Here is a 5,933-nt window from a genome sequence, read left to right as displayed (position 1 = left end):
AGAAGACACCCTCAGTCCTTGATGTCTGTTTAGGTCTTGCTGGTTCCCAGGAGTGGCCTTGCAGAGAGAGAAGGGGAAAGGCTCTTGACAAAGAACTATGTGGCTCTTAGCTACGTACTGTGAAAACACCTGGGCTGCGGGATGCCCTGGGTGTAAGATGCCTGGGTTTTCTCAACCTGGTCCCTGACATCAGAGGTGGGACAGGCAGATCTCTGTGAGTTCCAGGCCAGCCAGAGCATTACAATAAGACCCTGTCTCAAAAAATACAAATAAAATAATAATAATAATAATAATAATAATAATAATAATAACTGTTGGGAAAATGTTTGCAAAACTATCTCCTCTGTGGTCCAGAGTGAAGTTCAGTGTGGGCCACTTGCCTTGTTATAGCGAAGGCCTGGGGGTGCAGTTCTCAGCACACAAAAAGAGCCCTCCCTGTCCCGAGGATCCTTGGACATTTGTCTGGAAAATCTGCTCTCTGACCCCAACCAGTATTAAATTCACATTTCGGCTTAAGAAGTGAAAGATAAGGCTGAGAACATTGCTCAGTGTGGAGCACATGCAGATGGTGTCGTTCCTTAGCACTAATAAGCAATAAGAGAACCAAGGTACACAGTGGAAAATATTTCACAATTATTGAAGGGCACTTTGGAGCATGCCTTTAATCTTAGCACTCAGGAGGCAAAGGCAGGAGGTGGATCTCTGTGAGTTCAAGGCCAGCATGGACTACATAGTGAGTTCTAGGACTGCCAGGGTTATGTAGAGAGATGCTGTCTCAAAAATCAGAAAAGTAAGAATTAGTCTGTATTTGCAGACTAGGGATCTATCGCTGTTGCCGTGGGTTTGATTCCCTAGAGTACCTAAAGCAGCCTTAGTGGTGCATGCATATAATCCTAGCATGAGGTAGAGTCAGGAGGATCACAAACTCAAGGTCATCTTCTGCTGCACAGGAAGTTTGAGGGGAACTGGACTACCTAACACATTATCTCAGCAATAAATAATAAGTCTATTATGGAAGTACAGTCTAGTTTGCTAACTCAAAGACACAGTAATTGTACCTCTTATTACAGTTCCAGTCAAGCCTTTTCAAGCTTTTCCTCCCCGTAGAACATTGCAGGAGCACTTTGCAAACACATGGTGGTTTGAATAGGAATGTGCTTCCCGTAGACTCCTGTTTGAATGCCTGCGGCAGGGTGTGTGTGGCCTTGTTGGAGGAAGTGTGTCACTGGGGAGGCAAGCTTTGAGGTCTCATGTATATTCAAACGAGGCCTAGTGTAACAGTCTCCTGTTGTCAACGAATTAAGATGTGGAACTCTCAGCTCCTTCACCAGTACCAAGTCATGCTCCCCCACCCCTATGATGCTAATAAGCTAAAACTCTGAAACTCTAAGTCAGCCCCAATTAAATGTTTCCCTTTTAAGAGTTGTCTCAGCCATGGTGTCTCTTCACAGACTGACTAAGACATCTACTCTATAAGTAGATGATCCCTGACAGCATGGGCCTCTCACATAGAAACTGCCTTTTCTATCCTTTCAGCTGAGCATCTTAAAGATGAGGATTTGGGGGAAGATGGGGCTGGGAAGATGAGATGGCTCGGGGGTTAAGAGCGTAAATGCCTCTTATAGAGGCCCCCAAATTGTTTGTCAGCATCCATGTCGGGTGACTTACGACCCCTGTAACTCAGCTTCAGGGATTCAATGCATCCAGCCCCTGCATTCATGCACATACCACCACTTACACACTTAACTTGAAAAAAATGTTTGTTAAGAGATGGTGGGAATAAATAAATTAAAAAAAAAAAAAAAAAAAAAAAAAAAAGAGATGCTGGGAGACACCAACACCTGCCAAAGTTAAGTCCCACGGGAGAATAGTACCTTAGGGTAGCCTTAAATGTCCATATCTTACCCCACACTGCCCCATTCCTCTGGCTCACAGAGGCAGGCTCTCTTCAGCCAGAGGCCCTCCAAATACACAGGAGTTACCTCCCCAAAAGCTGATCCCAAAAGCACTTTTCCCAAGCTCTACACCAGCTGACCTAAGCTGGGCCAAGGAAGTTTATTTTTAACAATCATTTTGCCCTAGCCCTTCTTTGAAGGCATTGGACTGCTTGTCCCTTTTCATCCCTCATTTTTCTTAGTGACACAGAGCACAGGAGAGCCAGCTGTTTCTAAACAGCTCCTTCTCTGCTGTCTTATACAGCCTGAGCACCTAGGTGCTTCTCCCCCGCCCCCACCCCACCTCCACCCCTGTGCACACAGTAAAATCTTGTCTTTTTCCTGACCCAGTTGCCTGGGACTTTGTCCCTGCTGCCATCTTCTTAGTCTGGCTACTTTCAGGCCCATGTTTCACTGCCTGTGCTGAATAAGATTAAAGCAGGCTAAAAATAGTTCCTTTAATGGCCCCTGGCCTTGGCTGGCAGGGAGCCAAACTGACTCAGCTCAAAAGCTCACCTCTAGAAAGAAGCAGGGACTGTTGCAATGGTGGGAGAGGCTCTGCTTGCTAGGTACAGCTGGTCCCCACCAGAAAAGGGCTTTTCCTTTCAAAGAGCAAGCAGAACAAAGAAAGCTTTGGCCTCATGGAGAAAGGTAGTAAAACCAATGAGAAACAAAAGACAGTGCAGACCCTTTAGGAGGCTTAGTGGAGCCACCCATGCCTAGGGTGGGCAGATAGGGGGAAGCCCTCACAGCTGCTTCTACTGGAACTGTCCATAATCTCTGAGCGAGGCACATCCCAAGATGCAGCCCCTGCCAGCACTTGCCCTGAACCAGAAGACCCATTCGTGTTCCTTGACTTTATTTATTTCGGTGCTGGGAATCCAACACAGGGCTGCATGCTTGCTACGCAAGGACCGCTGAGATGCAGCCCTCAGCCCATCCGCCTCAGTATTTTTATTGCTGTGATGAAATACTGCAACCAAAAGCAAGTTGTGGAGGAAAGGCTTCTTTGGCTCACACTTCCACATCACTGTGCATCGTCAAACGCAGTCAGAACAGCAAATCAAACAGGGCAGGAACCTAGAGGTAGGAGCTGATACAGAAGCCATGGAGTGTGTGTGTGTGAAGCCATGGAGTGTGTGTGTGTGTGTGTGTGTGTGTGTGTGTGTGTTGCTGCTCACTGGCTCCCTCCTCATGGCTTACTCACCCTGCTTTCTTAAAGAACCCAGGACCATCTGCCCAGCAGTGACCATACCCATGATGAACATGCCCTTTAGTGAGATCAATCACTAATTAAGAAAAAGCCTTACAGGCTTTCCTATCTACATCCCCAATCTTCTGGAAGCATTTTCTCAACTGACATTCCCTCCTCTAGCCCATGTCAAGTTGACATAGAAACCTCCATATCTTTGGTCTGTCACTGAGCACGCTGATGGAACAAACCCCTCTTCAGAGAAGGGGACAGTCGCCACACTCCACAGGAACTCTCTCTCCCTGTCTGCACCTTAACTGCTCAGCAGCCTCTGACCAGAGCAGACCTTTTCTTTAGGTAAGGCCCTGAACGAATCACAGCCTCACATTTCTGGCCTATTTAATTGCAGCCGCCACCAGGATGCATGGACTCCCTATTTGGCATGGTTGGGGTGGGTTGAGAAGTCTCAAGATGTAGGTCCTGCTGGCCTTGAACCAGGCATTCTCCTGCCTTTGTCTGCTGGGACTCCTTACAATACGCCGTACACTACATCCAGCTCTGCTCCCTTCATTTTTACAGTAGAGGAATCTGGCTCAGGATGCAATGACCGTCCATGTTCCTGTGTCTCAGGAGCTGCCCCAGGTTAGAACTGAGAGGTCTGTCTGCATCTAAGGCTTACACAGTAGCTGTCGGCTAAAGCCAATCCAGGATAGCACTTTTTCTGGGCTGCCACCCATTTCAGCAACATTATTGTTCATGTCTGTACACTCAGAGGCGCCTGGTCAGGAGGAACTGCATTTTAGTGTCCTAATGGCTCGCTGGATCCTTTTCCACCTGTGAGCAGCTGCTTCAACCTGGACAGGTTGTTTGACTCATCCTTGGTATTGGGATGAATCTTTTCCAAATGGGGACAGCTGTGCACTGGATAGAGTGGGGATTAAGAACCCACTCTTGGGAATCATCAAAATAGCTCAGTGGGGTAAAGGGGTCCCAGGAACCCAATGCAAAGGTGGAAGGAGAGAACCAACTCCACAAAGTGTCCTGTGACCTCCCCATGCCTGGATACCCACGCACCCAGCATACACACAAGGACTCAGGGGCTAAAGGTGTTTGGTGCTCAAGTCTAGTGAGCTAAATGTTGATCCCTAGGATTCATGTGGTGAAAGGAGAGAACTGACTGCCACAGGTTGTCGCTAGACCTCTACATAAGCACTGCAACACACATGGGCCCGCACATGTACACACACACACACACACACACACACACCATAATAAGTAAATATATGTAACTGTGGTGGTTTGAATAGGTATGGCCCCCATAGACTCACGCATTTGAACGCTTGGCCCACAGGAAGTGGCACTATTAGGAGGTGTGGCCTTGTTGGAGGAAGCATGTCACTGTGGGATGGGCTTTGAGGTCTCCTATGCTTAAGCTCTGCCCGGTGTAGAATTTGAGTCTCCTTCTGGCTGCCTTTGGTCAAGGTGTAGAACTCCCAGCTCCGTCTCCAGCACCATGTCTGCCTGCACGCTGCCATGCTTCCCCCGTGATGATAATGGACTAAGCCTCAGAAATGGTAACCCAGGCCCAACTACATGTTTGCTTTTATAAGGTTTGCTTTGGCCGTTGTTGTCTCTTCACAGCAATAAAAACCTAAGACAGTAACTTTGTGTTTGCTTGTTTGCTTGAGACAGGTCCTGCCCTGTAGTCCCAGATGGCTTGGAACGGGTCCACCGGATACTCTAGGACTTCACATCTTGTGATGCTTAACCTCGCTGTCTTCAGACACACCAGAAGAGGGCATCAGATCCCATCACAGATGGTTGTGAGCCGCCATGTGGTTGCCGGGAATGGAACTCAGGACCTCTGGAAGAGCAGACGGTACTCGTAACCGCTGAGCCATCTCTCCAGCCCTAACCTCGCTGTTCTTGCAAAGTCCCTTGTACCATAGGACAACCGCTACAGGTTCTGGAGATGAGGTCCTTCATACCTTTGGACATGGTCTGAGAGTAGGAGGTTTTGTTCCCAAATGGGAAAGATGTAATTCTCTACAAGAACTGGAAGCTGCAGAGAAAAAAAGCCACCAAGACCCCTAGAACAACACATGTGATAGACATGTGACAGCTTGCTTGCTAAGTTGTTACTGTGCTTAGGGGGTTCCCACATGCATTGGCCTGTATGTGTAGGTCAGGGGACAACTGCAGGACTCTCTGTGTGTGTCATGTGGGTCCCGGGGACTGAGCTCAGGTTGTCTAGCTGGGTGGCAAGTGCCTTTACTTACAGCACCATAATACTGATGGCTGCTCCTAAGAGTTTTTGTGAGTTTAGTTCATATATTTGTGTCTGCCTCAATAAGAATTTTTATATGATGTGAGATAGAGATCCAACTTCTTTTTCTACATATGAATATCCAATTGTCCCAGAAACCAGAAGAAATATACTATAATATACTATTCTTTTCCCTATGGAATCCTCTTGGCGATATTATCAAAAATCAATTGATCTCCCTGGTATGGCGGGGCATGCCTGTAATTCTAGACTCAAGAGGCAGGAGGATTGCTGAGAGTTCAAGGCCAACCTGGGCTATGCAGCAAGTACTAAGGGATTCATAGTTAAGACCCTGGCAAAGTTATAGCAGACAAATGAATTGAGCAATGGTGTTAAGGGTTTCTCTCTGGGCTCCCTTGGTGTGTCCGTCTGTATGTTTTTGTTATTGTGACTGTGTGGTGTGTTTTCTTTTTCTTTCTTTCTTTCTTTTTTTTTTTTTTTTTTTTTCCTCAGCTCTATGGTACATTTTTGTCACATGGAT

This window comes from Mus pahari, chromosome 13, assembly GCF_900095145.1.
Source record: "Mus pahari chromosome 13, PAHARI_EIJ_v1.1, whole genome shotgun sequence".
Taxonomy (NCBI): domain Eukaryota; kingdom Metazoa; phylum Chordata; class Mammalia; order Rodentia; family Muridae; genus Mus; species Mus pahari.
The sequence above is the reverse complement of the archived record's forward strand: the minus strand, read 5'-3'. Positions refer to the sequence as shown.